Source organism: Gopherus flavomarginatus, chromosome 1 (assembly GCF_025201925.1).
Source record: "Gopherus flavomarginatus isolate rGopFla2 chromosome 1, rGopFla2.mat.asm, whole genome shotgun sequence".
In the NCBI taxonomy this organism is placed as follows: Eukaryota; Metazoa; Chordata; order Testudines; family Testudinidae; genus Gopherus; species Gopherus flavomarginatus.
The window spans coordinates 185,807,150-185,833,573 of record NC_066617.1 but is presented as its reverse complement, the minus strand read 5'-3'; positions in this window follow the sequence as shown (position 1 = coordinate 185,833,573).

The window sequence follows — 26,424 nt, the reverse complement described above, 5'->3', positions numbered from 1 at the left end:
TAGTGTTTTAAATACTGGACTGTTATTTTAGAAATACAAAATAAGGATTTGATCTTACAAGCTCATCTCCACATGAATAATCCCTTACACACAGAAGTCAAAGTGAAAGAGAAAGTTGGAAAGCATAGCTCCTGCTCTTCTGCTAATGTCAAAGGGTGAACTCCTCCTCTGCCTCCCTTGGCCTTGAAGAGCTGCCATATTGGATGTATTGGGAGGGGGTCTCAGAAGAAAAAATACAGGCAGTAGTTTTGAGGAGAGACCTTCCCTGCAGAAATGTGACCACACACCTTTGACGGCTGCTGTGTAGAACATGACGACTTGACTAGAGTCCAATACCTGAACACAAAGAGAACTAGCAGATTAATAATAGCAGAACAACACATAGAAATCATCCTAGGAGGGTGCAGCCTTAAATGTGTTGACACTGGTCATCTTCAGCAGCACCAGGAGGCATATCTGGAGAGATAGATTATTGCTGCCAGGGCTGCATACTAAATCTCTGAGACTGTCAGTTTGTCAAAAGGACTTTGTGAAACCAAGGGTGGGATGGGGAAGACAAAAAAGACAGAACATGAGAGGGGCGCCACAGGTCTGTGGTGTGTGTATATTTTGATGCGAGAAAATTAGGGCATATTCTGTTCTTATGGACATTCAGACTGAATGATGTCAGCAGTTCTTTGACATTCAGGGTCTGTGTACTGCTCCCATATACCCGGGACAGATCATGGTCATCAGCCTGGTGCCTTAGTGTGTGGAGAAGCTTAGTGAGAGTTCAGCTATATTCCAGGAAGCAGAAATTTACAAACATATTGTGGGAAATAATCACTGGCTAATTCTGGAGTTTTTACAGGTGCTTTAGTGGGTCAGTGTAGACACAATATTTGAGAGACAGCATATTTCAAGTGCTAATGGGTTTGGATTATGTGAGGCTCAAGTTAAACTGTCTCACAGCTTTTTTCCTCCAAAAATGCTTGTCAGAATGGTGGTGTAGATAAAACATTTTAGTGGTGGATTTCAGTGAAAGACAAGTGTATTGTGATGCATTCTGGAGCAGTGACAAGACAGTAGTCAAACATGATGCCAAATTGCAGCACAAGGCTACTTTGAATGGCAGCCTAAAACATGTATGAGGATGTGAAAACAGGTGGTCTGGGATGTCTGGTATCAACAGAGCATCTGGTCACTGAAGTGTGACTGCATTATATTTTGTTCTCCTAATCCAGAATGCTATTAGCAATGAGTGAAATAGCTGACATCTCTCTGAAACCTCTCATTTTGTAATGTACCCCACTATCAATATACACTAAAACTGTATTTTTTGGCAAAAAAAATTGTCCATCTATAATTTCTCTACATAATGGGTATTTCTTACATCATTGGAAGCCATATTATCTTCACATATGCCAGAGTATCTGTACAATATGGCTTCACTTTCATTTGTGAGGACATACATCTGTTATAAGCGTATGAATGTTTTTGACCTCTTTGTTCAGCTACAACTGACAAGCTAAAGCATATAGATATTTATTCCTGCTTAAAGTTATCAAATATATTAATATTAGATGTGTTCAGAGAGTAAAATGACTAATAGTTTTTATAACTTGTTACCCTCCCCCTCTTTAAAATATGCACTTTTTAAACAACCTAATATGTATCCCTAATGTTTCAGTTACAATATTTGCAAACCAAATAGCTGTAAAACTTCCTACCAGAGGCTGGCAATCTTTTCATGAGACACCCCAGCCTGCTAGCATGGTTGATACTGCTGGGAAACTGGTGGGTTTTTTGGTGTGTTTTTGTTGTTGTTGTTGTTTGCTAACTCACTGGTGCAGATGGTTCATTCTCCAGTATAAGGGAGGTAGGATTGGCCTTTAGGCAGAGAATTAACTAGGTGTGTTAGATAACATTTGAGGACAGATAAGTTTTGAGGGAAGGAATCATACTAGCAGTGCTGTCTGGGGAGAAGGCTTATGCTGTGTTTTGTTGTACTAGCATTTTGGAATTATAATTAGGTTAATAATCAGACTCCACAAGGTATTTATTTATTCATACTCTGAGTGTGTAGTATTATTTGGAGTGAGCTGATGACTCACATAGCCTGGACAAAGCACCACTAGCTAAGGAATTCTTCCTTGAAGCAATGGACAGTGTTGCAGGTCAAGATGAATGGATTATCCCCCTGCAATCAAATGGGACATCAATTGATTTTAAGTTGGATACAGGTGCACAAGAAATGTGGTGCCAGAAACAGTGATATTAGCTCTGAAAGAAAAGCCATAAACAGTAAAATCCAAACAGGTAAAACTCACAGCTCACTGCAGAGAGCTTGTTCCCATGAAGATAGTTTGTGAACTAAACATACGGGCAAATAACAGATCTGAAAAGATAAAGTTTTTAATAGTACCAGGGAGAAAAATACCTATTATTGGGTTAAAAAGATCGCAAGCTCATAACCTCATCAAGAGGATCTACACTTTGGAGGATCAATGGATCAAATTAATTAAGGAAGAGTTTGAGGACATCTTCCAAGGGATAGGGAAGCTCTCAGAGTATAGAATAGAGCTGTAAGAGTCCAATCATTTCATGGTCTGTGCCCCTAAAAAAGTTCCCCTCACCATAACACAGAGGCTAAAAGAGGAGTGGATAGGCCCATTGCTGTTGGAATCATAGAACAAGCAGAAAAAACAAGAATGGTTTTCTACAATGATTCATTGGTCTTATGTAAAGACACAAAATAATTAAACATTTAAAGAGAACTTTTGGGGGTTCTGGCTGGCCCCTTTAGAAAAGCAGAGTGCACATTTGTTCACAGTCAATATCCCTTTTTGGAGATAGTGTTTCCACAGACTGCACTGTGTTGTGTTCAGTACCTGTGGTGTTTCACTAGAAAATACAACAATTTTGTGATAGTACAGATGGTATTAAGGTTCTCAGATGAAGTTCTGAGCTGAGGAAAAGCATGAACCTGACTAGAGGCTCTGAGAAGTTTTGGAAAGAACCACAACTGCTGAGCTAAAGCTACCCAAACAAAAATTTAAATTCTGTGTAAAGGAAATAAGGAGAGAAGATGGGAGAAAAGTTAGCACAGCAACATGTGCACGTAGATCACATTAAGGAAGAAGCAGTCATAAACACCCCTGCACTACTAGAACTTGTTATCAGTCACTGGGGACTTAGACTTATAGAGAGACAAATAAAGCAAAGCAGAAAACTCAGTATGATGTGGGGTTGTGAGAGCTGCCATCACTATAGGAAAATGATACTGTATGTTTGTGTATGGTATGATGGAAAATAATAGTTACAAGCAGAAGTAGTATTACAAAAGGTAGCCCTACAGTTGTATGAAGTTGTCACCCCATGCATACTGTCATCTCCAAATCCCAGAAGGGAGGGACATGAGGAGCATTGCGCGGGCCATCTTGTCCAAAAGAGTCTCAGACAGGCAACAACCACAGTAGGCTAAGACAACAGAGTCCCAGGACATGGAACAATCAACAGACTTGCTACGTCCTGACAGCAGGGCACTTTAAAGACTAATTGAACATTGTTAATAAGTTTAGTTACTAGACTGGTTAAAAGTATTTGTTGTCGTGTTATAACAATGTTGGGGGTTTTGAGTGTTGTTATTAAGTTTTAGCTTGGAAAGATGTGATATTAGGGTTTGTACCTTTAAGGACTGAGCTTCCCATTCAGAGAGTGTGGGTGGGTTGCTGTGAAACTCTTGTTATTATGCACAGCCAGGTGGAACAGGACTCAGAATAAAGTAGAGCTCTTGCAAGCACATTAAGGACCGATTGATCACAGAACACAAGGGAATATTTCTGTTTTATTACAATGGGAGTCTGAGAAGGACTTCAAAATTTTGTAAATAAAGTTTCTAATCAATTTATGCAGTGTCCTTCTTACATTGCTTCCCGTTTCTGTTCAAGAGCACACGGCCTGCAGGGATTCCAGCAAATTACCTGGGATGCCCTTGGCCACATCTAAACTCAGATTTAAAACTTTCCTCTGGTGTTAATCAGGCCTGTCTCTTTAAAATTTATATTCATCACATTCTCTCTTTTCCCAGGGGGCCCACAGATGCTATCTTTGTACCTTGGAAGCTAGCAGCTTCTGGCTCCAGTGAAAAAGAGACCCACAAGGACTTGTGGTGCTATCACTACTGTCTCTTCCCGTGAGGCCTAAGTAGAATGACTTGCTCAAATAAGATGGTGATGAGCATGGTATAAGAATCTATATAGAATAGAACAGAGGAAGTGAGAAAGAAGTCAGCAACACCAGCTGCTGCTGTCACTCTCCTCTCATGTTGAAAAGAACATAGTAGAAAATGTCCGGCAAGCTGACAAGCCTGCATTTGCCTTTAGAAGACAAGGCTTGCTGTACACTAGTTTTCCTAGAGGGCTAGATTTCCAACTAGTAAATCAGCGTAACTCCATTGACTTCAACAGAGCTATGCCAGTTTAAATCACCTAAGGATCTGATCCAATATGTTTAATACAAACTTTGGATTCTGTATGCTGAGTATATTAAGCACAGTATATACCGTGCTGTGAATTTAGTGCAATGAGTGCCTACAGGGTGGGGCTCAAGATATGTTAGACTCTGTAAAATGCTGAGCAGGAGTGGGGTCCTAGTCCAACTCTAATCTACTTTTGTGATGTTCTTATTAAGAAAACATCAATCCCCTTCTTTTAAAGATAGCACAAGGTGTCAGGACCACCGGTGCAAAACAGTAGGGTAGGGACTGGAGCTTAGAACGAGGTAAAGAAAAAGTGTGATTGCCTTTATTAAGGAATCCTTCCTAAAGCTGCATTATAAACAACTGTGTCTTGTTCTGTACGGATGTCACTGTGGTATAATAACAACATTAAAAAGTCAGTAATTTGAGTTGGTATCACATGTGCATGCACACAATCATAGAAATATATTTGAAATAATAGTTTTAATCTGTTCTAACTTCAGGACTGTAACACATTGATATGTCCTGGATACAACTGTGCTTTCATGTAAACGTTTTCATGGCTTCTACTTTTGGTAAACAACTAGGGTGACCAGATGTCCCATTTTTAAAGTGACTGGTGTCCCATTTTGGTGGACTTTTTCTTATTTAGGTGCCTATTACTCCTCATCCCCTGTCCCGTTTTTCACAGTTGCTATCTGGTAACCCTATAAATGACTGACAATGAGAGGTAATGCATATCATTCCCTGTTGATGGGTTCCAGGCTATTGTGTCCAAAGCTGGGTATAAAATGTTTTGTTCAAATAGTAAATGCGCTGAAATGCAGTTTGGGGGCAACCCAAACTAATTGCAAATTTGGGTCAATGTCAACATAGTTTCAAATGAATAAAAAAATGAGTATTTTTTTAAAAAAGTCAAAGCTTTGTTTTGAAATGTAATTTTGAGACTAAATGCTTAATTTAAAAAATGAAACAGTTAGTTTTGAAGAGCTGCTTTGGAGAGAAAAGGGAAAAAAATCAGTTCTCAGTTCAAAATGAACCACATTTTGGATTTAAAAAAAAATCAGTGGTTTACTCACCTCTAATTGTTTCCCATCCTATGTGGAGTGCAACTTAATAAATGTAAGCAAACTGATAAAAGCTAACACAGATCATGGCACAAGAAATATTATAGTTGTAAAGGATATCTGAACAGCTCTATAGGTAATGCACCATTCAGATGTGCAGTGATGGATACAATAAAGGAGTTTGAACCAATTCATGGGACAAGTCCCTGGGACTGTGAACAAGCTGGAATCAAGTGCCTCTGTATGGTGTGTGCCTGAAACACACTTTCTATCCCACAAATTACAATGAGTAATTTATTGAAAAATAGACACACTGGGCCAGATTTTGGTATATGTTCTTTCCCCTTTGCACTATCAGGGGCGCACAAAAGAGTGATAAGGCTACCTTAACTGGTCATCTGGGAATTGTCCTTGTAAGCCGTTTTGTGACACTGCCTACAGCAGGCCTGCACAACTCGTAAAGCGGCAAGGGCCACATTACTCCAACAAAAACAGCTGAGGGCCGAAACCCCCCGGTCCCACGGAAACCCTCCTCCCCAGGACCTCCCGGCCCCACGGAAACACCCTGCCCCAGCACTGACCAGTCCTGCAGAAACAAACCCTCCTTCCCCAGTGTCGCCCCACCAAAACAGCTGTGGGCCAAAAAGGAAGGTTAGGGATGGGAGGTGATACTTGATTTTAAATCAACCAGGGGCTCCCAGCTGAAGAGGTGGCTGGGAGCCCTCAGAGGCAAATTAAAGGGCCTGGGGCTCTGGTGGCTGAGGGAACCCGGAGCTTTGAGGGGCTATGGCAGGGATTTAAATGTCCCAGAGCTCTTGCCGCTGAGGGAAGCCCAAGCCCTTTAAATCCCAACCCCAGCCCATACGCTGGAGCTGTGGCCGGGATTCAAAGGGCTCTGGGCTGCCCATGGTGGTGGGGAGCCCTGAGCCCTTTAAATCTCAGTGGTGGCCGGAGATTTCTGCGGGTAGCCCAGAGCCTTTGAATCCCTGCTTTGGCAGGGATTTAAAGGGCTCTGGGCTCCCCACGGCTGCAGGCAGCCCAGAGCCCTTTGATTCCCCGCCATGGGCCACACAGTGAGTCTCCACAGGCCGCATGCGGCCCGTGGGCCGTATGTTGTGCAGGCCTGGCCTACAGCATAGGATCTGCATTTGGGGAAGGAGGAAGCTCGGCTGAGGCATGCTGTCCTACAGTGATCCCAGCCAGCAGAGTGGCCATTTAGGATCTATTACTGCACAAACTGGAGCAGCCCTAAAGCTCTTCTAATTTATGTCTATGAGCCAGACTAGTCCCTGACAGCCCAAAGGGTTAAGAGGGGTGAAAAGAAAACTAAAAAAATGAATGTGTCCACTTCTGCTTTGGTGTATTGAGCAGAGCTTTGGCATACGTGAGAACATGGAAATCACTTTCTTGTAGGATATTTTGATTGTAGGGGGCGAGACTGCAAGTCCTTGTTTCTGCCATGTATTTCACGTCAGCAGGGCTTTTTCCATAATGATTTTTTTAAAGAGTTGTTTAAGGACTACAGGAACAAGCCTTTATCAAAAGTACAAACTAATACCATGCAAAACTTTCTGTAAAAGAGCATATTAAGGCCTTCTTAATTTCATGCTCCCCCACCTCCAGCTGATTAGCATGAAATGTAATTTGTGCTAATCAGTTTACACAGGGCCTGATCCTTCTCATATTGAAGTCAATGGCCCACTGACTTTACAGATTAGACCTGCATTGTGACTGGAATATAAAGATCCCACTCTTTTTGATGTTTTCACTACAAATGGTTTCTCACTGCTTATGCAGGTAATAGGTCACCTGAAAGATTGTGTACCCCCTCAATCCAGTTATATAAAACTCTTACATACATGACGATGGACCCATATGTTGCCAACTCCATTACAATATTTCACTGAAACAGTTTAATATTTTGGAAGGCATAAGTACTGACAATGATAGCAGATATCTTTTAAATATTATAGTTGCAGTATATTCTTTATGCATAAATGTATTACCTTACCTTTTTATTCAAAAGAATCATTTGAAACATAGTTCAATACCAGGACCAAAATTTTAAATAACTATAAAATATTCTTCATTAATATTGCTGAAATTGTAGTAAGAATTAAAACTTGCATAGAAATTTCACAGCCAAAGTAATAAAAGAGTGGAACCAGAATCCATTTTCTCTCCTAAATTGGACTTCTATAATAAATGGTAAATTGTAATGCCATTACAGAAAGGTTACCATCTTTTATTACACAAAGTTAAGAACTTAAATTTTACTAATGGTGCAATTTTCTCCCTAATTCATCTTTCATTTAATAGCATATAATTGTTTAAATAACGTTTTAGTCCTTGTAAAAAGAAGGCATTGTTAGCAAGGAAAATTTAAGTCTTAGGTACTTCAGGAAAACTGCAATGACTTCTTTTTTTAGATGCTCAGAAGAAATTACATGAGTTTGGCTTAGCATAATTGTTTTTTTTTCTGCTGCAAAAGTTCATATATGCTCTAGTGGATAATATCTAACTTTTCTTATTTTTCTTCAAACTTTATTTTTTCTAATTTTTCTGCAAAACTTGATAAGATCTTGTATAATGTCTAAAATGAGTACAGCTGAAATTTAAGTCTGAGAAGAATACTCCCTGAAATCTATAGCTGTGCATGGTAAGCACATTTGTTCATCATTGGGTATTTGTTAAACTTCCAGTCTTGAAATCTTCAGCTCTAAAGTCAGCTCTGCTCTCAGAGGTCTCAATTCTGATATCCTGCAAGTTCTATTTTCAAAAAGACTTAAGGCCAGATTTTAAAAAAGCATTTAGGTGCCTAAAGATTCAGATAGGTTCTTAGGGGGTTTTGAAAATCCCACTATGCACCTAAATTCCATGAACCTAAATATTTTTAAAATCTGGCCTTAAGTCACTTTGAAAAATAGAATTTAGGCTCCTAAGTCATTTAGATCTATGTTGGGGTTTACAAACCTCATATTGAGCCCAAAGGAATTAAAAAGGTAATGCTGGGCCCAGGAATCCCTGCCCTACCCTGTACCTCCAGCTCCAGAAAATGTCTTTAGCAAAGATTTTGTTACGGTCTCTCACAGCTTTCTTGCCAGCAAATTAAAGAAGTATGGGCTGGATGAATGGACTATGAGGTGGATAGAAAGCTGGCTAGATCTTCGGCTTCAAAGGGTAGTGATCAATGGCTCCATGTCTAGTTGGCAGCCGGTTTCAAGTGGAGTGCCCCAAGGGTCGGTCCTGGAGCCAGTTTTGTTCGATATCTTCATTAATGATCTGGAGGATGGGGTGGATTGCACCCTCAGCTAGTTTGCAGATGACACTAAACTGGGAGGAGTGGTAGATAAGCTGGAGGATAGAGATAAGATACAGAAGAACCTAGACAAATTAGAGGATTGGGCCAAAAGAAATCTGATGAGGTTCAACAAAGACAAGTGCAGAGTACTGCATTTAGGATGGAAGAATCCCATGCACTGCTACAGATTAGGGACTGAGTGGCAAGGTGGCAGTTCTGAAGAAAAGGACCTAGGAGTTACAGTGGGTGAAAAGCTGGATATGAGTCAGCAGTGTGCCCTTGTTGCTAAGAAGGCTAGCGGCATTTTGGGCTGTATAAGTAGGAGCATTGTCAGCAGATCGAGGGACTTGATCATTCCCCTCTATTCGCCATTGATGAGGCCTCATCTGGAGTACCGTGTCCAATTTTGGGCCCTACACCACAAGAAGAATGTGGAAAAATTAGAAAGAGTCCAGCAACTCTTGAACAAAAGTGATTGGGGAGGGCAACAAAAATGATTGGGGGCTGGAGCATATGATTTATGAGGAGAGGCTGAGGGAACTGGGATTGTTTAGTCTGCAGAAGAGAAGAATATGGGGGGATTTGACAGCGACTTTCAACTACCTGAAAGGGAGTTCCAAAGAGAATGGATCTAGACTGTTTTCAGTGGTACCAGATGACAGAACTAGGAGTAATGGTCTCAATTTGCAGTGGAAGAGTTTTAGGTTGGATATTAAGAAAAACGTTTTCACTAGGAGGGTGGTGAAGCATGGAATGGGTTACCTACGGAGGTGGTGGAATCTCCTTCCTTAGAGGTTTTTAAGATCAAGCTTTACAAAACCTTGGCTGGGATGATTTAGTTGAGGATTGGTCCTGCTTTGAGCAGGGGTTTGGACTAGATGACCTCCTGAGGTCCTTTCCAACCCTGATATTCTATGATTCTACGATCTGCTGAGTCTGTTCCAATTGGAGGAGCAGGTTAAAAGGAGCTCAGCAGTCCAGCCAAAAGGTGGTGAAGAGACTGAAGGAATTTCTGGTGTTGCTACCCACAGAGGTCTGGGCTGGATCTATAGGGAGGGAGGACCTGGGTCCTCCTATTTCATCCCACTAAGGGATGAAGCCCAGGTGTGGGTGGAGAGCAGAAGTTCCTCAATTGAGGATCAGGCGACTGCTACTGACCTGATGGGCAAGAGGCTGAAAGTTGGGTGTGCTAACCACTAAGCTGCCCAGAGCACCCTATCACAGATGCTTTTGAAAATTTTACCCCTGGTCTCTTACTTTTGAAAGGAATTTAACTGAGGAAGGGCTGCAGGATGTGGGATACAGTTCACATGTAACACACTTTTGCGATTAATGCATTGCGTGTGTAGATTGAAGGGTGAGTAGGAGTTTCAGCAGAGATTAAATTCACACTTCCATTACTGATGGGTACCAGTAAACCTCACAAGCTTTGATTCAAATAAGTATCCAAATGTCTGGCTGTTTACCTAGATGACTTTGGGTTATAACTGGTCTGGAAAAGGTCTTCAACAGGTTTTCTTGAGAGATTTCTGGTTCTCACCAGGACATAAGAAATGCAGCTATAACTTTTCAACCAGCATTTTGTTAATTCTGAATAATGGAGAGGTACACAAATAGATAACTAAACCCTTAAGACCCTCCAGGATGGTTCAATTTCAGCTTAGGGGAAGACTTTGTTGGGTTTTTTAATTATTTTATTTTATTTTATCTGCTACAGATCACTCCTTCCAAATCTTCATTTAGGCATGTCTACCCAGCACCATTCAGGAAATATTCCTCACACAGTGTTCAATTGTTTTGTTCCTAATTGGAGTAAAACCTTGAATCTCCACATTTCCTGCAAAATGGAATATTCCAATCTGGGAACATGCTGGTGCTACCACCACTTGTCCCGGGACTCCCTATCCACTTGTGCTGCTAATGATGAGAGAGTACGGAGGTGATGGAAACCTCTGGGCTATAAATAAAAGGACAGCACAGAGATCTGGGGATCCCTGGAATGCTAGACGTTTGGGGGCCTAGGCTTCCCAGCTTCTGGCCAGGTGATCTGCCATGTATCTGGGAATATGAAGCTCTGCTGGGTGAGAGGCTGTGGAGTCAGAAAGCTTCCTGTTTCCAGTGGAATTGTGTCAAATTCAGCACATTTCCACATAACATTTGATTTTGATGAATCAGAATTTTTGACGGTAAAAATTTTGCCACAAAATTTCTGACCAGCTCATTCTATTTCACTGAATTCTGTAGCATTTCTATTGCTGCAATATTTGTTTGATTTGGTCTCTGCCATTTATCTCTGGCACTCTGTTCATTTCATTTCTACCCCCTACTCCCTCTATTTGGTAAAAACTATATTGTTTAAAATTAAGATGCAAATGCAAAATCTTTCCCTGCTCATGAGCTAGCATTGATATAATACTAACCCTACAGAAAGCTGCAATAAATCATTTGTCAGAGTTGTAGATTTTAGTGAACTAGCCCCTCCTTCACAAGCTTGTTGTCACTCACATCCTAAATACAGACTGTTTCAACTGACACATGCATCACTGAGCACTGTAGTCTGGTGACATCCTGCTACTCTTGCATTGTGATATCAGATGAAATTATTGCAGTGGAATGCAAATTAGTCCTGGACAGCAAAGATACATGTTGGTTTTTGTATCTTTATATTCCTTTGAAGCAGGAAGGTGGAAGGAAGGGGAATGGAATGGTGGTGGTTGGTAGGTATGGCCAATTAATATCACTATTCTATTTTACATCTATTTGTTAATCTAGACTTGGATTGGATTCTTCTGCAGTGAGTGGAAGAGCATCAAAAAACCTATTTCAGGGTAAATGCAAATAGCTTTAAGGGCTATGAGTACCATTCTGCAGCAGAAGGGGGAAAATTCCTAATTTATGTTTAGATCTGTTATAGCTCAAGGTGAGAGCCGGGCCAGTGCAACCATTTAGGCTACCTATGCAGTCGCCTAGAGTGCTAGGAGTTGGGGGGCGGCATTTTCTTCAGCAGCGACCGCGGCAGCCAGATCTTCGACTGCCCCGGACACCGCTGGCATTTAGGAGGAGGGAGCTGGGGCAGGGGAGTGCAGGAAGGGCTACCTGCAGCAAGTAAGGGGGGGGGCAGCATGCAGGGGAACTCCCTGCCCCAGCTCAGCCCTGCCCCTCCTCCTCCCCGAGCATGCCATGGCTGCTTCACTTCTCCCACCTCCCAGGCTTGCGGTGCCTAAGTTGATTGGTGCCGCAAGCCTGGGAGGTGGGAGAAGTGAAACAGCAATGGCGTGCTCGGGATGGAGGCAGAGCAGGGGTGAGCTGAGGCAGGGGAGTGCCTCAGGGTGGAGGGTGGGGAGCTGCCGCGGGGCGGGGGCGCCTCAGGGCGAAGGGGAGGAGCTGCCATGGGGGGAGGGCACATCAGGGTAGGGGCTCACAAACAGGGGAGGGCACAAGGTGGAAGTTTTGCCTAGGCCGTGAAACATCCGTGCACTGGCCCTGGGTGAGAGTCTGATGTGAGTCTATCACAAGTTGATGGGAAAAGTTATGAAGAAAGATTCAATCAATTTGGTGAGATCATGGAGTTCTGAAGATAAGGGGCTTGAGAATGGTGTATTTTGGGGCATCTCACTCTATTAAAATACAAATAGATGTATTATAAATTACCCAAGGGCCTGATCCAAAGTCCATTGAAGTCAATGGAAAGACTTTCATTTAATTCATTGGACTCTGGGTCAGGCCCTAAATGATGCTTTGCTTAGATAGATGATTCTCTTCATACTTATACTGGTGTAAATCAGGAGAAATTCTATTGAAGTTAGTGGACTTACGTTGGTGTGAGATTAGAACTGGGCCTATAGGCTTTAGTTTGTTTTATAATACTTTGCTCACCTAGCAGGCTTACTTACTCTCCCATATTTGTGCAAATAGTACATCTAATTTTCAGAATAATTTTAACCCACTTCATATTTTATTGCAAATATGTTCACATCTCAAAATCATTAATTTCAAATGGCTGAATAAACATCTCTTACTTGATGGACACTTATTAAAATGTATTTCAGCAGAAGTTCTTAAATTAATTTAATGAGAAATGGCACAATTTTTGGCTCTCAACCCCATTCTCACTGCAATATGGTATGATCCACTGCCCCTACCCTACTCCACCCCAGTGATTGGTTTAGTAGTTAAAATGAATGGATGAGAATTACCATCACTGAGCGATATAGAATAAACCATTTGCTTAGAGCTCTTTGTTAAGCTTCTCTCTGATGTATGGCTGTGTTGCTTTGCATCAGATCTCCACAGAATAAATCCTGCCAATAAATGAACATTACTTAGCTCCTCATGTCAACAATGTAGAGACTGAAGCACAGTAATTGAGATGAAACAGAACTGCACAGTTTAATTTTTGATAATAGATGTTAAATGAACAATAGATGGCTGTTTTAATGAATGTGTAGTTCTTTTATGTAGCTGTTCATTGCTTTTTCAGTTAAAACTAACTCACTAATTATGTTCCTTTGTAGATGTATTTATGCATCCTTGTAGGCCTTCTCCCTTCTATTGTTTGAGATCTAATTACAGTGCTTGTCAATATAGGCAACTGTTTTGAAGAGTGGAATATATTTGACTATGTGAAAGAGTGTGTTTGATCTTGTGCTACTGTCTCCCTTTTGGTACCCCCTTAAAGACTGGTTGACCAACAGTAGCATGCATTTTGGTATTGTGGTGTCCTGAATGTGATGCTCAATTGAATGATAAAACAGAAAAATATGCATCCGAAGAAGTCAGTATTCACCCACGAAAGCTCATGCTCGGATACGTCCGTTAGTCTATAAGGTGCCACAAGACTCTTTGCTGCTTTTACAGAAAAATGTGTAACATGTTCATACTATATTTGTGTAATTATATATACGGTACATATCTTTTTGTGTCAATCCAGGCTAGTGCAGTGCTAGAGGAGCTTTGGTTGGTGATGGGAATGTGATAGCTACAATGGAGACATTATACCTGTACAGTATACAGGTTGGCAGAATGCATACCTGAGAAGTGGCACCTGTACAGGTTGAAAGATGTGCTCCCCCTTTCCCTACAACAGTTGCCCCCTCCCAGAATGCATGATCTGTGCAGAGTGTGTGGTGCCTCCCTACACATCAGGGACTAGATCCTCCTGGTATTGCCTGGCAACTTGTGAAGTCATTTACGCCTGCACAAATGGAGTGTAAATGGGACCATTTTGAAGTGGTAGCATCTTATATCCATTTTGTCTGGTGTAAATGACTGCACAAGAGAATTGTGCTAAAGCGGGTCCTTAAGGAATTTTAATATGTAATTAACCCATAACATGTAAAGTAAATGATTGTGTTTCGAGGTATTTACTAGATACGTATTTACAGATATGGGATTTATCAAGAACATTTATGAATTAAACCTGTTACAGGAAATTCTATATCATCATGTTCATTGATTTGTTTGTGCTATAAACTACTTCCCAGGTTCAGATCTAGTCTGGACATGTGAAAAGTCATTTGAATTGCATGTTTGTACATATGTTGATGCTGTCATGAAATATTTATTTTTAATTTAAAAAATGATCTATACAACTTGGAATAGAAAGAGGGAAGAGGGAAGGAGAGAAATTGGAACACAAACCACAAACCTTTGGAGTTCTTAAAATATATTGAAAGAAAATAATTCAGAAAGTACAAAATGATACACTGTGCTCTGGAGAAACAAGCAGAGGCTCCTTCAAACCTATTGAATTTAAAGAATTAACCATATAATTTAAAATAGAATGAGAAAAGTGTTGTCCAATGAGTTGTGTGAGATGAGTATAACAAGCAACTATAAAGTAAACAAACCTTGAAACAGAAATAGGCAAATCTTGAAATCCTGGCTTCAAATCAGTCTCTCTAATAAAGCAAAACAGACTGAAAGTCAAATCATCAGGTTTTAGGTTAATATTGTCATGCACATACGACACACTATTGCAGCATATGCTTGATTGGAATCCCTTGTGTCCCAATTAAAAAGGATTTCCTTATTAACAGAAACCTATTAAAATTTTTTAGTGCTGGGTCCCAACTAAAACACATAATCCAAATTAAGCAGAATACTATGGGGAGTGTTTGAAACACACAACAGCCCTTATAATATTTCCATAAAGGAGGGGCAAGAGCCTGCTGCCCCTTGCCTCCCCACTCCCAGTTCTGCTGCCTGTGGAATTCTATAGCCATTAAACCACACTGGATACTGTAGGTGCAAACTAAAAGGTTCCTAGTTCACAATAATGTAGTCCTGTTTGAAGAGCACTGCTGGCCAAAATCAGCTTGATGTACTAAGCTGCAAGAGCGTCCATTGTCACAGGAAAAGCAACCACAATCAAAGAAAATTATAGTTAGTCTGCCCTAGCTTCAATCAAATGGCTTGCCCATTCTTGGATCGGTTGTTGTGGTGAACAAGGCACTACATGGACCTGGAAAAAAGAAAATCCACAGAAGTGCTGCAGTGGTACTAAAGCTACTCTGGCAGTTGCATTTAGTAATGATACAGATAGTGTTACAAAAATATCAAGCAGAGATGGGAATGAGGATGCATCTGTCATTACCCACCGCTGCATCCAGCAGCTGCATGTTGCTCTAGGCAATGGGAATGGTGCTGATAATTGTGGCTAGCTGTGCTGCTATCAGCCCAGTTCATTTATGTGCTTTGCTTACCTTAGCTAGCTTTCATTTTCAAAAAAGAGACAACAAAACAGAAATTGGTGTTTGGCGACACTCTCTATCACTTCACAACAATCTAAAGTGCAGACAGCCAATTTCTTTTATTTGTATTGGGTAAATTTCTTTTTTTAATTTAGAAACTTGCTTTTGGTTAAAAAACAACTATGATTGGCACAGTGTGCCACCATGCCCCTTTGGGAGCAACATACTGTGTCTAATTGTAACTTTCAGCTTTGTTTCCTTTAGGAGTAACCTTCTAAATCAGTTTTGTTTACAAATAACATCACCAAAATATTCGAGGATGGAAAGCTTTGCATCCTAAGGATGTGGGACTTGCTCTTATAAACGTTTGTGTTGCTGTAGGTGCCACTATTGCAACTGATCTTCCACCTGTTTCTTTGGTATTTATTTGCTGCCCCTGTAGTTGGTCTGACAGAATAATACAGCAACTTCATTTATCAGGAGCTCATCTCTTTTTTGTCTCTGCTATGAGGACTTTTGTTCTACTCCCTATTCAGTCATATTGTTGGATGGATTGTAAGATCAAGTTGACGGACTCTAGGGATGGGCAAAGCAGGTTGGATAAAAGAATGAACCCAACTGAAACTGAATCATCCTGTTACTAAAGTTCAGGGAAGTCTGAATTTTCACATTAGCCTGAATTCAGCTACCCTCAACCAATATGGTCATGGTTTAACTCATTTTTTTTTGCACTTAAGTGATTCTGTAACACACATCCCCTTCCAACTCAACCTCCTGAAATGATTTTTACTCTGCTTTCACAACCACACCAGGCTTCCTAGTGATTTCTTCACCTGCAATAGAATTGACAGATTCCTTTATTAATTGCAAATAGCATTATCTGAAGATCAAGTCAACAGATATGGAAAAATGAAAGATATAGAACATCCTAATTTTTCATATTCTAATCAACCTCTTTGGAATCCTAGATAAAATAAATGACCCCAAACCTACAATATAATGTCATCTATTTATTGTAATAGTCTCTGTCAGCAATTTCCATATTGATGTAATTTAACTTCTCACACACTGCTTTATAGAAAAATGGAACAGAGTATTAGTGAGGAAGCATGGTCAAGTTGTTAAACCACAGGACTGGGAGTTAGATTTGGATTCTATTCCTCACCTGCCACAGACCCATTGTGTGATCTTGAGTAAGTCACTTGTCCTTCAGTGCTTCATCTTCCCTATATGTAAAATGTGGCTAGTATTAATTTATTGCCAGAGGCACTGTGAGGCTTAATTCATTATTGGTTGTCAAGCACTTAGAAATCCTTTAAGGAAATGTAGCATTTAAATTATTATATATTGCATGTGGATAGTATTATACTATAGTATTTGTTATACATGAATATTCTGGCATATGGAAAAAAGTAAATGTGAAAAGAGTAAAAGCAAAAATTCCATCAATAAACTTATCAACAACTGGAGAAGGAATCTTTGGAAAAGGCTGAAGAGCATTACCTCAGACCTGTGGTTTCTCCATCCTAATAAGTCTAAAATTACAAGGCATTACAATAGATGCGAGGCTGATAACTTTTCACTTCTTATTTGTTGCTGCTGTTTTTTGTGTTATCCCCAAGTCTAAATTAGGCCTGAGAAAGGGGATTAACCTTTCCAATCATATTTAAGGTGAAATTGCTTAACTACAGCACACAATGTCATGCCGCAGATAATCCATGTCCTTGATTAATGCGTTTATAATCAATTGCTATCTGGAAGTGACTCCTTCCCATCCCAGTCTTCACAAAAAGAGCAGATGGTATTTAAAAGGTTATGGCAAGAGGGCATTTTGGAGGTCAAATAGAACATCGATCAAGAGGGCAGAAAAATTGCTTTTTTCCCTCCCCTTCCCCTTATCCTCAGAATCCATAAGGGAATGAGGCCTATGAATTATAGTTTGATCTATAGTTCAAGCACTAAAATGTTTTCTTGTTTCAAATTTCTGTGTTGTTTTGGGTAATGAACCTAGAAATTGGATTCCTTTTGTGCCAGTAAAAAATTGTGCCAATACACACATCTCAGCAGTGTAATTCTTAGACCTAAAGAGCTTTTCTTGTCTCTGCCCTTAACGTACCCAGAACACAGCAACTTAATAAAGATTGTATTAATATCTCTGGTTGCTAGATCAATTCTAGAAATGATAATATTTCTGTTCACGAAAAAGTTACACACCATTTCCATGATCTTTTATATAAAAAAGGGAGTACATTCTGTGATTTATTCAAGTCTATCTTAGCCCGCTTCACAGCTGGCCACTGTTCTATAACTCAGACTACAGCTGTCTGTTCTGTCCTTGATTTGCGCATTCCCATTAAGGCTAAAGGTAGTAATGACCAAAGAAAGACTTTAGCTCCAATAGTACAATGTCCAAGAAACAGAAGTCAGGTCAAATAAAAAAAAGTTGTGGCATTCTCCAACATATAAAGGGTGCCAATGCCATTTTTTTCCTACTTTTTCCTTTCACATTTGGAGCTCTGCTTCTAAATTGAGACAATGGCAGACAATTCTTGTTGAGTACAAACCACGGTGACTTGAAATTTCACTGTCTAAAACCAAACATCTATGCCACATTTTGGAAAGTACTGTAGTTATCTTTGCTTGAAAAGTAAAATCAGTTCTTGGGAGTTATTTGTATTCTAATATATAATTATGATATATGCTTTGTTGCGCTCATTACTAAATATGATCAACTTGCAATTGGATCCATAGGAAGGGGTGTGTTTCATGAGGGACAAAAATACATCACTTCTTTGTGGAATGAAATGGGATTGCTCAGCTAAGAATCATTCAGTGCTACAATTTACATCTTGGGGTCTGAGCCTACAAATCCCCTCTCATATGAATAGTCCTTGTACACATCATGTGAGTATCCCCAATGGAACCTATGAGACTAAGATTTGCCTTTATTCAAGAATAATTAGCAACAAATGCATATAGAACTGCTGAAGCAATTAACCAACCACATACATAAGGATAATGAGACTCACACTACTAATCCTGTAAAAATGACAATTGAGGTGCCTTGCAAACCAAGAATAGTAGGAAAAGTAGCACCGAAGCTAAAACTCTATTAACTCGCTGTGATGTGCCCAGGTATTTGCAACACATAAAATTGATAACACTCAATGTATTTCCAACAGTCTGAGAGTCATTTCAACATCAGTTTTGTAGCTTAATTTCCTTTAATTATGGTCATAGAAAGGAAATAATAAAAGAGTTGAACTGTCAAGGCATTTCAACCAAGTCCTCGTTATTAGTCTTAAATATGAACATTATGGGTAGATATGCATTGTGGGAGTTTGAGAAGCAACATATTTTTCCAATATAATAAAGTACATTTATTAGAGCTGAGACATTATTTAACTGCATGCTTAGAGCAGGGGTAGGCAACCTATGGCAAACGTGCCGCCTTCGAAACACGAGCTGATTTTCAGTGGAACTCACACTGCACAGGTCCTGGCCACCAGTCCTGGGGGCTCTGCATTTTAATTTAATTTTAAATGAAGCTTCTTAAACATTTTAAAAATCTTATTTACATTACATACAACAATAGTTTAGTTATATATTATAGACTTACAGAAAGAGACCTTCTAAAACTGTTAAAATGTATTACTGGCACACGAAACCTTAAATTAGAGTGAATGAATGAAGATTCAGCACACCACTTCTGAAAGGTTGCTGACCCCTGGCTTAGAGCTTCCTTTAGGGTACTGTACACTGATTAGACATTGAAGTGGATATTTTCAGAGTAAAGCATAAGGCTATCTGTGGCTTCCCACTAACATTCACAAGATTTCAGAGTCCTCTGAAAATTTAATTGTTCTGGGCTAGCTGAATGTAGGGATATTCTTCACACTTGGTGTCACAGGATCCACTTGTCCTTAGAGGTGGCCACCCTGGGGATAAGCTCCTTCCAGGTGCGGGGCTGCTGCTCACTCATCCTCTGGTGGTGCTTTTTCTGTCTCTGCTATTCTGGGTGCTCCTTCTTCATGACTTTGCCCTCTAGGAAGGTCACTACACATGTTTCTCCCTCTGGGATATCAGAGTCTATTAGGACAAACAGTCCCAGACAATCCACTCTCCACTGCCTGGTCTGTGACACTTCCCCAATGCCTGGTAGAAAAACTCAGCCCCTCCATCTATGCCAGGGTCCAGCTCAGGGACTTTCTAGTCAGCACCAAAGTCTGTTCCCTCCTGGATCTTACTGGGGATTTAATTGGCCCACGGCTGGAATTAACCCCTTCCAGGCTTGTGTGAGGTGGACAGCTCATCACACTGGGATGGCTGGCCCAATAAACTATTCTGGCTCCTCAGAAGACAGTGTCAGTTGTCTCTTTGTGATTAGCACCCAAGTGCACTAGAATTGCAACATAAATGCCTTGGAGAAATATGAAAAATAAATGTATTACTACATATGTTCAAGACAAAAGGGCTGTGGAAATGATAAGATGTACTCGCACAAGATTTAAATGATGCACCCAAGATATTTTATATAGGGTTTTTTTAATATGTTCTTTAATCCTTTAGAAATTTGAAAGTAAATCATCTTGTTCTCTGGCCACACAGATTTGTTACTGTGGGGAGTGCTCATAAATGGTGAGTTGCTGATTATTTTTGGAGGTGACTTGATTAAAACAGAAAACCTCAAAGCATTTTTTCAGCTAGTTGTGGATAATAAAACAAAATTGTATAACAAAAACCTCAAATCTGTGGCCCTCTTCCTTATGAGTTTCCCATTTATTTATTTTCAGCTTTATACTAATATATTAAAAAGAATACCCCTTACATTCTTTGGATGAGTGGACATAACCAGATCCATTGATTACCTTTTAACCACAGCAATGTTCTCAGGCACAAGTATGTCATTCCAAATACTTGCCTCTTTCCAAAATTAATGTAGGACATTCCTATTTTAATTATTTTAAATACCATTTTTGGATAAAATATTATCACCTTCATTTTAAAATTCTGAAAATACTTTAATAAAAAAGTGTGTGATAGGACTTCCAGAGCGTTGGTGATGGTTATGATCAATCATAAAAAGAAAGAAGTGTGGAAACCATTAAGAGTCTTTCCTAATCACCTTTCCCTTACCCTATTTTACACACACACACACACACACACACACACACACACACACACACACACACACACACACACACACACACACATTATCTCCTGTCACTTTCCAAGTCATAGTTTATTGTTATCTTTCATTACCTTTCCTAACCATTCACAATTAAACCCAACCATTTTTTTCTGACTTCATACAATGACTCTTAGCATCTTCTATTGCTGTTCTTAGACACAGTATCAGTCATAGGCTCCATTGTATATATCTGCTAGGTGAACTCCCTGCTACACCCAGAGTATTTTCTTGGCCCACATAAGCAGGTGAGATGGGGTGTCCTGGCTCCACATTGGAGTGGAAGGGGTTAGAGTCATGCTCTGAGCAGCAGAATCCAGGCCCCTTGACCCTGCTGGGCATGCTCCAACTGCTGCTGCACTATAAAAGGGAGCAGCCTAGCTCAGCCTGGGCTGGCTGCCCAGGAGGAAAGATGTACCTCGCCAGCTCCAGCCAAGGAGCAGTCAGGATCCCAGACCGTAGGAGCAGGAGATTCAGGGGCCAAGGTACTTGTGGACACCCGGGAGATTGCACTTACCACCTGAGGAGCCCAGAGACTCCGAGGACACCCTGACTTCAACTGCAGGAGTCATGATCAGAAGTAGCCCTGGGAGGGACTAGCCAGTGTCCGGCACAAGTCGGCGTGTTGTGGGTGGATTCCCCACCAACTTAGTGGTGAACCCATTTGCCGCTACCAGGGCCCTGGGCTAGGACCCCCTACCCAGCTTCCCCCTTTGGAGGGTTGTCGACCGAACTACCTGCCACTGACTCTGGCCATTAGGCCATGCTTCCCCGCAGCCAGGGGGAATCCTACAGACTCTGGCCAGTGGGACGCACTTCTCCGCAGACAGAGGGAGCCCTATTGGCTTTAACCACAGGCCTATCCTGCCCTTGCCGCACCGCTAGGGTGAAGGGGTGCACTGACCTTGTGACAGCAGGGCTTTCAAAATGGTGTCTGATGTGTACTGAACTACCCTCTTTGAGATTATGAGAATCTTTATATATTTAAAATTTTAGAAGGTCTTTATAAGTGTGAGTTTAATGAGCATAAAAGGTGCCTGATAACTTTGAAAAATGAAATTTTCTTTCTTGCCAAAGAACAATACAATGTAGACTATGATAAATCAACTTCTCCATACTGTCTTCCCCATGAACGTCGGTGCTTATGAGGAGAAAATGCCTATAGGAGTAAGCCAATTGTTTAGACTCTATGCACATTCAGACTTGAACCCGCTGCTGAGAATGACAACATGTCAATTAGTTTTAATTGTGATGGCAGTTCTGTGATTTCAAAACTTGTCTTGTGGGAATTGTTCTTAGACCACCAAATTATTTTCACATAGGCCTCAATTAAAAGTGAAGTGGAGCAAAAGAGAGAGCTCTAGGGACAACTGGGAGTTAGTGAGGGAAATGGGACTAAAATAAGAAAACAAGAACAGGAAGGAAAGACAGAAATGAGACTTACGAAGAAAGTAAGTCCCTTCATTGCAGGGACCAAAAAGAGTTTATTATTTAACAATTAGACTACAGTAGTATTCAGAGACCAACCAGGAAAAGGCCTTGTTTTTCTAGGAGCTGTAATAAGCATAGAAAATGCCATACATACTCTTTGTTCAGCCCCAAAGACTGAATATAAATATGCTCACTACAACTTAAGTTTACATTTATTTCTTCTCCATGGTACACTTTCTATCTCTGTTCCTTAATATCAGGATTATCTTTGTGTAAATAATGGATGTACAGTACTACTTATCTGCCAGTAGTGTCAATATTTACTCAGACAAATAATATAGATACAGAAGGCAGGATGTGCCTTTATATCAGTAGCAAGCACCAAAACACTACAGCAATGAGCACTTTAGAAATGCATATAATGTTAATGATGAGTTATCATTAATATTATCATGCATCAGGATTACAAAAAGCATTTCTTTATAATGCTTCCAGACTAGTCTCTCATTTGTTTCTGCTGATAGGACTGGGGGGCTTAAAAACAAAAATGCCTCAAATACAAAAGTCCTTCTGAAATTAATACTTAGACGTTTACAAACAGCGTTTAAGAAATTCTCAGCATCTGTGATCTCACTCTGCTGTGCTGCTGTTGTAGAATTGTGCTACAAATGTTTTGATGCTGCTTAGTTTTGTGAGCTAGTGAGTGAAGGGAGTGTCAGACTCCTGCTGCTTGTTGAGCCGGAAGCATTAAATATCTAGCACGAACTGTCACCTGCACAGTCTCATCTACAACAGCCTTTATAGTTTGAAACAAGGCACCACATATCTCTAGTTCCCTAATAAATTATTAAGGGCCTGATCCCAAGCCCAAACAAGTCAATAAGAGTCTTTCTATTAACTTCAATGGGATTGAGATCAGGATCTATGAATATAATTCCCTATATGCCTATGCTTTGAGATATAGTGTGTTAAGAATTGTTTGTTTTTATTGGTATATCTCCATATTGTTATAAAGCAATCTTATAGAACTGGAAGGGACCCCAAAGTGTCATTGAGTCCAGTCCCCTGCCTTTGCTAGCAGGACTAAGTACTGATTTTGCCCTAGATTCCTAAGTGGCCCCCTCAAAGATTGAGCTTATAACCCTAGGTTTAGCAGGCGAATGCCCAAACCACTGAGCTATCCCTCCCATTCAAGGGCATCAAGTCCAGCCCCCTACTTTCACTACAGTAGCTATTATATACCTGATTACATGTGTAGATAAAGTTGTTGCAAAGCTTGTTTGATGCATCTGAAGAACTTGTTTAGGTCCCATAGTGTGCTTTGATGACCCTTGCAATGTGAATGTTAGGAACACAGACACAATGGACACTTCATATATTGCTGAGAACAGCAGCAACTAGTGAGCTCTAGGTTAAGGGAGCACAGTGGAACAATAGACCACTATCCTTTAGTACTTCAAATCTGAGTTAATTCCAATAATCAGATTTATTTGATGCCCCTTTTCAGTCTGACTTTGTAAATCTTTCTGGTCTATTTTATTCATAAACAGGAATGAGCATCACATTGCCTGCCTTATCCAAGTAACTTTAACAATTCTAATTGAAAGCAAGATCCTGGTTCCAATAAAGCCAATGGGAGAATTCCTATCAACTTCACTGGGACAAAGGTAGTGTTCCAGTTGCTATCCAATATTTCTGCCACTATCTGCCTCCTTGTAGAAAATCAGTTAGGGTACTGTCACATTCTTAGCTATTAAAATAGCAAAAGTTACTTAATGAACACATGTGATGTGATATTTTAAATGAGCTAATTTGAATGAGGCATAATAGACCATGGTATTAATTGGAGCCTCTGTGTGCTATCAAAGTAAAATAACAATAATTGGTCCCTATTCATAGCACATATTTGTAAAATAAATAGCTGTGTGGTCTGTTTGACTTGTATTTGCTATATATTTTGTCATTTCTTTTTGTCTGCTTTTGATTAGTAGTGATCAATTCTGCATGAAATCCAGAATTTTGCTTTGCAAGCAAACATTCTGTTGGGGGGGAATTTCACTCATTTTTTTTCCAGCACCTTTCATCAATTCACCAGACAAGATATGTATATAATTTCACTTTCGCCTTCTGTGCAATGTCATTTAGACTGCTTTTGCTTATGGTAAAAACTTATAAATGGCACCAATGAAAAGTGACTTGTTTTTCACCTTTTCATCATATTGTTGAAAAGGCAAAATTCATCCCCTGAAATACAGTGTAGTCATTTTGTACAGCTCTGTAGACCTCTATTCCTTCTTTGTTTGCATTTGACCACGTCTTCCTTTATTTTCAAACATTTAAACTAAATTTGAAAACAGATTTATTGCACTGGTATAAAAATATCTATTTTATATAATGCTTTATATCAGTAGATATCAAAGAATATCACAATCTTTAATGTATTTATTCTCATAGCAACCCAGTGAAGAAAACGAATTAGTTTCCTTGTATCTTAATTCCTATTTGTAAATGCCTTAACCACTGGATCAACCTTCCTTACTGGGATAGCTTGATAGAAGTCAATGGAGCTATTCTTATCTACACCAGCTGAGGACATCGCCATCATAGGTACAAGCAAATTAAGATCTTGATCGTTCTTTTTTTCTCCCCATTTTTTGATTTTACTAAAATTATTTTGGTACCATCTTAATGACTTAGGCCCCAGTACAAATGCTTAGTCTATCTCTATTCAGCAAACCAGTTAAGCATGTACTTAGTCTGGGTATTTTGACATGCAATGTAACAATTTTCTGCTGTGGCAAGATTAGATGGTGACAATGAATGAAAATGAAGATATTTTCCAGAGGAATCCAGAACAATAGCAGGGCAACACTGAGGGTGAAATTGTGGCCCAGTGGACATAATTTGATCTTAAGAATCTTGCTCAGCCAATTAATTTTCTTTATGGAAAATAGAGTATTTTTAATGTGTGTGTGTATGTGCGTGCACACATGTAAAATCATGCCATTCTCAAATACATTTGATTATCTTGTAGTAAAATGTATGCTTCCCCCTTCCCAAGTTGTATTGTCACACCACTGAGTCCATTTAGGAAGCAAATAAGCATGAGGAGAAGGAAGGGGAAGAAGAAGATGATGACGTAAAAAATTCTTTTTAGATTTAGGCCATTCAGTATTGTTATTAATTTCATTGTCTGTTACATTATTGATGCTTGATATTTATCATCTGTTTTTCCACTTTTGCCACAGCTGAATTCTTCTTTCCTCCACCCCCTTTGCCTTTTACCATCCTTCTATTTGCAGTGGAAAATATTTTTATATTACTGTAAAAAATGCAGTAAATGCCATGTCAACTGACAGAATTTTGGCTGTTGTCACTAGCAGAGTCACATGCAATGCATATACGAATTTGGCACCATTTTTCCTGGTGTTTTGAATGCCACTACAAAATGTGTTCTTTTTCCACAATTTGGTTTTGGAGTTGAGTGTCAGCATCTTAGAAGGCACATGTAGAAGTAGATGATGATATGTGGAGAAAGTGTCCTGTCAAAGCCCCATCTGTAGAGTACTTTCCTGAGATGGTCTACAAAAGGTATTATGGAAATTCATGTTACACATATCACGTCTTTACATTTACAAACACAAGGCCCAATCCTGCAAGCCACACTGTGCAGGGAAACGAGCTTGAGGTATTGGGTCTATAAGGAATAGAACTACAGGAACAGTCTATTGTATACCATTGTATCTAGCCAAAGATTTCATATTTTTTAGAATAGTGTTGTGTTCACAGTCTATAAGCCAGTTCTTCACTAATAGCATATTGTGAAACTTCTGAAAGCCGTTCATGGACAATCAGGATTTTTTCATTGCCTTATGATACAGAAAGTTGCAACAGCCTAAACAGCATGCAGATTTTGTTTTGCTAGCATCCTTCCAGACGCATCTCCTTCCTTCCTCCCATAAAACCGACCCTCTCCTGTGTGAACCTCTGTTACACATAGAAAGGCTCTCTGTTTTGGAATTGCTTTTGTTGCTCTGAGTCAGTGACCTTGTGGCTGTGGAGATAGTAGAATTTGAGCCTGAACTGTCAGCTCAAAATATAGAGGTTCTCAGCCAGATCCTCAGGTGGTGTAAAGGAGCATATATCCATTGACTTGGAGGGAATCTTTTCACTCACAGCATTGTCCCTTCCTTTTTTTTTTCCCTTTTGTATTTCAATATATTTCCTGGTGTTTGTCCATTTAAACCTAAGTAAATGAAAATGACTGAATGCATATGTAGGTATAT